Here is a 9,556-nt window from a genome sequence, read left to right on the forward strand (position 1 = left end):
ATTTGTGCTTTTAAATCTAAAAATTTAAGAACTTTCCCAGACACCTTAAATTCATTCTAAAATGCAAAGAAAACAAAAACATGAGAAGATTGAAAACAGATAAAACAAAAATCATCTTTTATGACACATAGTGGATAATACTGAAGTGTTGGAAATTTTAGGCAGAGTGACTTGAACAGCTTTAATAACCACAAAAGCCATTTAAGGACATTACAGTTTTCCTTCTGCCTATGTTAGTTCTGGTGTTCTGGGGGAAAAAAATTGCTGTTCTGCAATTAGTCAATACGACACACAAATTTTTCTCCTTGCAGTTCATTAGGTCCACCATGACTTTAACTTTTGCAGGTTGTTAATCCAGATTTTAATATGAAGCAATTGATTTTTTTGTTAGCACGGGTTTGTTAAACTAAGGGGACTCATTATCTCCTTCCCCTCCTGTATCTATTAAAAAGCCAAGCTCTGTTTCTAAATAGAGCGTGAACTACACAGAAAGCATCGACATCATGCTCAAGCAGTGACAGGTAATGTGGAAAGAGATCCATTCATTTTGACATCAAGGTTTAAATCTCAACCAGTCTTGGCAGGTTCCTTCTGTAGGCCACTGAAAGAAACACTTGCTTCCCGAGGGTGATTGACACCACAGTGTAAGTCACTTCTCTCTGGTCTCCATAGACCTCATGATACATGCTCTGAAAGCATCTATTACTTTTCACTGACTTCAAAGCAGCTTCGGTGACAAGTACAGACTTAAACATAATCTTTCACATATTTAAGGCTGGCTGAGATAGATCTTGGCACTGCTAGGACTGAAACCCTCTAAATACTATGATTGGAATTGGTTGGATTAATGGGTATTTGAAGCTGTCTCAACACAAACATAGAAATCCAGATCAAGTCTAATTGAACAAAACCTTCAGACTTTAGATTTAAAGTCTAAATATATTTTCAGTTTATGCCTTTTTCATTCCTTTGCTTTTTATTTGATTTTCCTTATTTTCCTTTTCCCCATAAAGCCGAATATAACCATAGAAGACAACCACACATCTTCTGCTCTTGGTAGTGCCACTCTACTTTCAACTGCGTTTTAGTAGTACTCCTGCTTGCTAGAAAGTATTCGTGTAAAATAACTAGCATTTTTAATGGAAGGTTTATTACTCCTGTTTCTACTCAGGAAAATCTCTATAAGACATGCACAATTGTTTTATTTGGGTATGTTTTCTCATACTGTAATGCAGCATCACCATAATACAGCAATTTCCCAAGGTGGGGGGATGGGGAAAGAAAGCAAAAAAATGAAACAAAAAACAAAATTATCCAGTCCTATTTTCAGTAAAAAGAGTTTTTAGAAAGTTTCTTTTTTATTGATCAATACTCAAATACACTAAGAGTACTTCAGAAATGAAAAGGAAAAAGTGTTACTTGTTTATATACTATATAGACCATAAAGGGAAAAAAAATAGAAACATTTATTCTTTCCACATCAAATGCAGAGAAATGTTTGGACTACTTATCAGTGGCCTTGTTTTTGTCTTCAGGTTTATGCAGCACAATACAGAACTCTATGCAGAATATATCACAACTTGATTAAATTTGCAGTGAGTAGTATGAAAGATAACAAAGAATTAATGCCCTGCACTTACCTTTTGCTTCTGCATGAGTGAAACAATAGAGAGAGAGAAAATTATATGAGTTATTTCTATACAATAAAGAACAATGTCTTGTGCCCACGCAAATTTCCATGAGAGTTCAGAGAATTCAGTTTAGAGGGAACCTCACAGTATTAGCAGGCCTGGTGAGACATTCTCATCATAGTGCAAAGTGTGATTTTAGGTAGATAGATAGACAGATAGATATAAAAACTGTATGTTTTTTTTTTATTGGAGAAGAAACAGCTAATGGAATTTATTTCACAAATTGAAGTGCATCTTCACAGTCTTCATCCACACTCTTTCTCAAATAGGAAATGTTCATCGAACTTCTACTTTTGCATTCTACTGCTTATTTACTAAAGATCCCATTAACTCTCCATTATATGTTTGTACACACCATTTTTCATGAATTATCACAATGATGCTTTGCTATCGAAGGGCAAAGAAGGAGCTTCCATTGCTGCAATGTTAAAAGCCAGGAAAAAAAGAAAATGCAATAAACAGCTCTAAGTACACTTTCCCTCCTGCATTTTAGCTGTTCCCTCTGACTTGTTCTTTCTCTTTTGCTTTTGAAATGTAAAATAATGTAATTGCATTCATGTCACAGAAGCTATACCAAAGTTGGTGATATATGATGTGTTTTACCAGCTCTGCAATACCAATTTATTAGCAGTCTTTAACTTTACAAATCACCCTGTATTTGAATAGATGATTTAAGAACACTTACTTAGGTTTATTTACCCAACAAATTGCTTGTGGACTTAATAAGGAATTCAAGTAGTTTCCCTGGGGCTTCCTGCTGTGAACTTGTTTTCTCCTGTTGTCCCTGAAACAGAGAAAAAGAAAATTCTCTTGAAATTCAGAGGTATCAGCACATACATACTCAATTCCACCATGTAACTTACCCAATAAAACATCATTAGGGAGAGGTGCAGCGGCCCTGACTGTTCCACCACTGTACATGGAAGGAAGGATCATGTACATGCAGGATCAGCACAGCCCTCAGGCTAGTGCTGCATAGAATTTGGCTGCAGGACAAACAGAACCAGCTGCTTTTAACACAGGAGCCTGTGGCAGCTCCTACTCCACAACAGCAGTTCCAATCCTGCCTGGCCTTGCTTTCATCCAACTGCAAGCCCCACACAAACATCTCTGTTTAGACATAAAAACATGGAACTCATTCCATGTGAGAAAACAAAGAGTAACTCAAGGGATCCAAAGGGGAGGGTGTGTTCAATGGATGGAGTCTGCAGGGTGTGCTGCACAGGGGCTGAAGAGCCATTCACTGCTACACCACCTAAATGGATGTAAGTATTACCCACACTCTTCTCTTCTCCCAGTGCTGACTCTGATAAATACCTTTTTTATCGATACCTTACAGAGCATCAGTGGTTTTCGTATTGTGGTAATGATGGGCTGGCAAGCATGTTCAGGTACAAACCATTTATCTTGACTAGAAGGTATACTTCCTCATCTCCATATGAGAAACTTACAGTAATTTCACGAATACAAGCCGCACTGAGTATAAGCCGCATCGCCAGGTGTTGGCAAACATTTCATTCTTTGTCCATAAATAAGCCACACCCGAGTATAAGCCGCTCTGTTGTTCGCAGCAAGGACCCGCGTGCAATAAAGTTGCCAAATAGTAACAGAACCGCGGCAGGGCGGGATAACTGTCTCGGCTCGGCCGTGCGTGCTTGGGGCTGCCGACAGGGCTGGGTAACCCAGCACGGTGCTGCCACTCGGGGGGGCCGCTCAGGGCTGGCCGCCGCTGCCACTGGGCTCGCTCGCCCCGGCCTGGCGCTGCCCTGCGGTGGCAGGAGGGCACAGAGCCTGCCAGCCCCGCGGCGGCGGCGGGAGGCGGGGATAGAGCCGCCCTGCTCCTGCGGCGGTGGTACGTGGGGACGGGAGCCCCCCGAGCCACGAGGCCAGCAGGACGGAGCTACCCCGCTTTCCCCACCCCCTGTGCTGCCTGTACGGAGTGGTTCCACCCGCCGCGCAACAGAGTAACCAATTTGTAACAACCGCGTAAATGCCAGGTTTTACTGGCAGGAGCTTGACTTTGCAGTTTGCACTGACTTGGTTTGCACTCCCGAGGTTGAAAATGTCAGAAAATTATTCACATATTGGTCGCTCCTGAGTATAAGCCACATTTCCAGTGTGGGAGCAAAATTTCGGTCAAAACGGTGTGGTTTGTATTCATGAAATTACTGTACTTTGATAATGCAAAGGTTAAAATTACTACAGATACCTCATTTGCTAATTAAATGTTCATTGTAAAATTTGGCCTTGAAATAAATGAAAATTGCATTAAATTGAGGGGATCAAGACCAGAATTGAACACAATTTTTCTTGTCTGTATTTTAAAAATTAAATAATGAAACATGTAAGAGTAAGACCCAGAACCAAAAGAAATAAAGATGACATACCTCATCCTCCTAGAACCCCAAGTTTAACCCCAAGTTAATTTAAATCAGTGGACTCAAATACAAGTCTTCAAAGTTTATCTTTACTTTGAATGAAAATAACCCAAAAAAAGCATTCAAGTAGAAGACAACATATAACCTTTCGTATTATTGTCATGTGCAAATCCTTGAGAAGGGAAGGCCTCTAAACTCACATCCATAAATTTGAAAGCTACATCCATAAAATCAAAGAATTACATTTTTCATCTTCAAAGGACATAATTAGCATAATTAGTCCTAATTATCGTAATTAGTGGATGCCATAATTTATAGGTGAAAAAACCACTTGTCATCCTCCCCCAGTTTGACAGGGAGCTAGAGAGGAACAGGAAGACCACACAAAAAGCAACAAGTTTCTATTGGCAGTTTTATTTCGTAAGTCTTCAGCGCAATTTTGCTTCTTGAGATCTCTAAAGAACAATAGAGTACAGTGAAAGTGGTCCACAGAAATGCTTCTCAATTTATTTTTGATAGAGGCAGTGTGTCCTCCAGGTAACCTGGGGTAGAGGAATGCACAATCTAGAGACCTGCTTTGTTTTTTCTTTTGCCTGTTTGCATGGTGTGCAGAGTATCCCCCAGCAGAAGAAAGACTTACCATTAATTTTACAATTGAAGTAGGGAATATATTCCTGATGAAAGAAAACCATTACAAAGCAAAGATCATGAGGGAAGGATGGAACAAATGAAGTAAGCCTCCTGCTGTCTCCCTCTTCTAACCTGCTAAGGGATAATTCTAGCTGAGACTGAATGTACTTTAAGTGCAAAGAACCATGCAGAGGAGAGACGAGGAAAGTTCATCTTCTCTGTTAAAAGCAGTAATACAATTGTAACTAGCTGCTTATACTGGCTCAGTGCCCAGCATGATTAATGATGCTTTCAAAATCGTTTTAGAGGACCACTTAAAGTTGCTCTTACAAATTTAAATTCTGTCAGTTTTCTAGTGCTTGGCCTGTTTATTTGACTGCCCTGATTCTCAGAGCAAACCATCAGCCTAAGACAGAGGAATTTTCAAATTATTAGCTTATATGCTGTTAGATGAGGGAAAAAAATCTGCAAAAAACTCATAGAGAAAGGGAAAATATGGACTGGGAAATTAGGGTCAGTAGTGATAAAACTGGTATTATTTGCTGTCTGATTATTAGCTATGTTGATCAACATGTTCCTGGTGTACACAAAGTCTGTAAGTGAAACTTCCTTCCTCTCTTCCTTCATGTACAGGAAGAACTGGACACTGTGGAAAGGTGTGTCAACCAGGAATTAAGTCAGTGCTTATGTTCCAGTGTGAATTGATCCATGCTTTTAAAAAAAGACTGTAATACTTAGTTTAATTCAGGTTCTTCCATAACTGATGTTATGTTGCAAAGTATTGATGGTCCCTACAGTAATTACCATTTGAAATAAGGCAAAATTGTTTGAAATTATTAATCCTGCACACAAAGAGGAGGTAGATAAAAGCATACTATACATTTTAATTTATATCTTTTAAAAGACAATTTACCCTGTGCCTAGGAGGACATTAGAACCAGAGGAACTTTCTACTTCCATATCTACCCAGTTTTGCTCAATACCCAGAATACTGATTAGAACACTGCTAGAAGCCCCAGAGGGAATTTTTTTTTTCCATAAACTCTTATACTTTCAATGCTTTGCAAATGTTCCTAAATATGTCTGAGATGCACGAATTTTATTTGAAATTGAGAAGCAACCTTGTTCTTGGTCTATATTTCCACAATTCTTGGTCATTATAATAGCAATTTTCCGACCAGTTCTTTTGATTATGTAGGAGAGGCCTGATACATTTTTAATTATTTCAGACTGAGATGCAGAGATCATGCTAGGCAATAAGTATATTTCAAAGCGAAAAAGAGGGGAAAAAATAAAATAATTGCAATTTTAATTCTCCATAAAATTTCCTGACTTTAATTTGGTAAAATAATTTTCTAGCAGGAAAATGAAAATATTTTATTATCAATACTTGGTACCTATAATTCAAGAAATAAAATAATTTCAAATGAAAAGACAAAATATTACTGTGCCATAACATTCTTCATGGACATCTCCACTTTTTCTTTTTTCTTAATATTTCAAAATTTTCACTTCCAGCAAAAAATTCTAACCTTCATAAGATCCAGGTACATTGTTACAGGAAAATAATTACCTGGAAATGTTCAACAAACTTAGCTGCATTATTAATACTATCCAGCAGTGGCATAGTTTAGTTTGAACAACTTGCTCCAGTGAGTTCCCTAAACTATCAAAACAGAGGATATATATGTTGGCAGAGAACATTTATCATTCATTAACAGCTAATTAGCAAATTCCTTTATTTGCTCCAGTTCTACTGGCATTTATCTGGAGAATTTATATTGAAAGAAAATCTTTTTTGGTTGATTTATGTTCTGAAGTTTTGGAAGTAATAACTTGCTGTTTCTGGGGGAAAAAAGGTAAAGAAAAAAAGGGAAGGGAAGGGAAGTTCTGGGAAGGGAAGTTCCGGGAAGGGAAGGGAAGTTCCAGGAAGGGAAGTTCCGGGAAGGGAAGTTCCGGGAAGGGAAGTTCCGGGAAGGGAAGGGAAGTTCTGGGAAGGGAAGTTCCGGGAAGGGAAGGGAAGTTCCAGGAAGTTCCGGGGGGAAGGGAGAGAAGGGAAGGGAAGGGAAGGGAAGGGAAGGGAAGGGAAGGGAAGGAAGGGAAGGGAAGGGAAGGGAAGGGAAGGGAAGGGAAGGGAAGGGAAGGGAAGGGAAGGAAGGGAAGGGAAGGGAAGGGAAGGGAAGGGAAGGGAAGTTTCGGGAAGGGAAGTTCCGGGAAGGGAAGGGAAGTTCCGGGAAGGGAAGTTCCGGGAAGGGAAGTTCCGGGAAGGGAAGGGAAGGGAAGTTCCGGGAAGGGAAGGGAAGTTCCGGGAAGGGAAGTTCCGGGAAGGGAAGTTCCGGGAAGGGAAGTTCCGGGAAGGGAAGGGAAGGGAAGGGAAGGGAAGGGAAGGGAAGGGAAGGGAAGGGAAGGGAAGGGAAGGGAAGGGAAGGGAAGGGAAGGGAAGGGAAGGAAGGGAAGGGAAGGGAAGGGAAGTTCCGGGAAGGGAAGGGAAGTTCCGGGAAGGGAAGTTCCGGGAAGGGAAGTTCCGGGAAGGGAAGTTCCGGGAAGGGAAGTTCCGGGAAGGGAAGTTCCGGGAAGGGAAGGGAAGGGAAGGGAAGGGAAGGGAAGGGAAAAGGGAAAAAGGGAAAAAGGGAAAAAGGGAAAAAGGGAAAAAGGGAAAAAGGGAAAAAGGGAAAAAGGGAAAAAGGGAAAAAGGGAAAGAGAAAGGAAAGATATTCTTCTTTAACTGGCAGTGAAATATCCACAAATCTACTACCTATTTATGTCAGATATTCCAGCATTGTAGAGAGGGATCATCAATTCTAGTCTTCCCACACACCAAAGAAAGGATTGCAAATGGAGATCATTAAGCCCAGCATTTTGATAGCAAATTGGTATATAGAAACGAGGTCATAAATCTGGAAAGCAAACTAAATCTTGGCTTCATTACAGAAAAAAAACAAAAACATCAAAAGCTAATTTTAGAGGAGAAAATCTCAGTACTATTAATAAACTTGTGGAAAAAATAGATCAGAGATCTTTCATATGCAAGGTCTTTCCTCAGGCATAAGAATTGAGAGGAAAAGTGCAGAAACATAAAAAAAGTAAGACAACATATCAAAGTATTGATCCCTTGTACTTTCTCTGAGAGCACAAGATGAATTTCTCCCTAAAGATCTTGCTTTGGGAGAGAAGTGTTAACTTTCTTTGCAACATGAAGGATTTGGGGAAAAAAGTCCACTATTTCTGAAAATGTGAACTTTGCAAGATGAATCCAAGAATACATTGTCTAAAAGCAGCAATGCCCATAAATTCACTACCAGCTGCACAGCTTATAAATCAAGCTGAAAATTAGATGTCCAGGTCTCCAAACTGGCAAAAGACAGATGCAATGGAAGAACTATGCATTCCTTTTAGGCTTCCACTGGAGAATGTATATTCAAGGGAAGAGAAACAATTCTGAGAGAAAAAAAAGTAAGCAGCGACAAAAACATTTTATTAGATGTGTCACATATGGATACACCACTGAAATAATGAGGATTTCCTACCTTTACAGTCATTGTTTTTTAAAGTTCAAACATTAAAAGAAAGCTGTCAAAAATATTAGCAGATTTTTTTTTGGAGGACAGGGACTTGCTAAACAAGTCCATGTGGCAGACATTAATATGAGAATTTTCCATCAAATTAAAAATAAGGAGAGCACAAGATCCCAACAGCTATGGATTGGAGCTTGTCCTGTACAGAACAAGAGGCTGTGGCCATCACAGTGATTTTATGCAGCACAGTAAGGCATGTCTTCCCTGTAAAATCTCTCCTGTATTGACAGATTTTTGCAAAATCTGTTATTGAAATACAGAAAATGTTCTAAAATCATTTGAACAGAGGCAATGGGTGTGCAAGCACAGAGGAGTTCCTCTGTTTGCCTGGACTGGAGTCCTAGATAAGGAAGGTTCCAAAACATTCACCATTTCGAGTGAAAACAGAACTCTAAAAAAAAAATAAATATATATATATATATATGTATACACACGTGAGAAGAGATAAGAAAAACGTAATATCAAGATGGGAGATAAAGTGGTAAAATAAATTATTTTCAGCTACACAAAAAGTTGCTCTTAGTCTTATCATTATTTGTGTGATGCATATGCTTCTTTCAGTGAAAACAGGCAATATCATCTTCATTAGAAAGAGTATTTCTGAGGATAAAATAGTAGCACCTTTGTAAAACAATGCACATTGAAGAAGTGTGACATGGCTCTGTATAATCATTTCTAAGGAATTTCAGTATTCCACTTCCTTTAGAGAAAATGCAAGCTGCACTGGGTTTGCAGCAAGGTTTGGGTAGTGGGGGAACTGCAGGGGTGGCATCTGTGCAGAGACAGTGGGAGGTGCCCAAATGCCTGACTGAGCCAGTTCCAGCCAACTCATCCTTCCAGTGATGTTGGTGGCACCTCTGTGACAACATGTTTAAGGGAGGGTAAAAACTGTGCAGGAGCTGGGATAACATGTAGGAGACTGTATGAGGCTGTAGGTGGACTGGATGTTTGGGACAGACAGAGAGATCTCTAAAGTCAGGTCTTGGAACTTGTGGTTTATTGCAAAGGGTGTGGGTGAAAGGGCCTTGCCTGGAGCTGCCAGTCACAGCTCGGAGTAGGACAGTGAGAAAGTGCAGGGTACCAAGAGTTATAAGAGGTAAAAGGGTGGTAAGAAAGGAAGAGGTAAAAGCTAAGAGCTGAGAGTGAGGTTCCCATTACAATAAATCTTCTTCTGCATTGAATATTCCAGTTTTCACTAACTAATCTAATACAAGATACATATCCTATAGCATTTACAAACAGCCTATAAAAATCATTACATTACCATACTGTATTACACTTT

This window comes from Catharus ustulatus, chromosome 2 (genome assembly GCF_009819885.2).
Source record: "Catharus ustulatus isolate bCatUst1 chromosome 2, bCatUst1.pri.v2, whole genome shotgun sequence".
Lineage (NCBI taxonomy): Eukaryota > Metazoa > Chordata > Aves > Passeriformes > Turdidae > Catharus > Catharus ustulatus.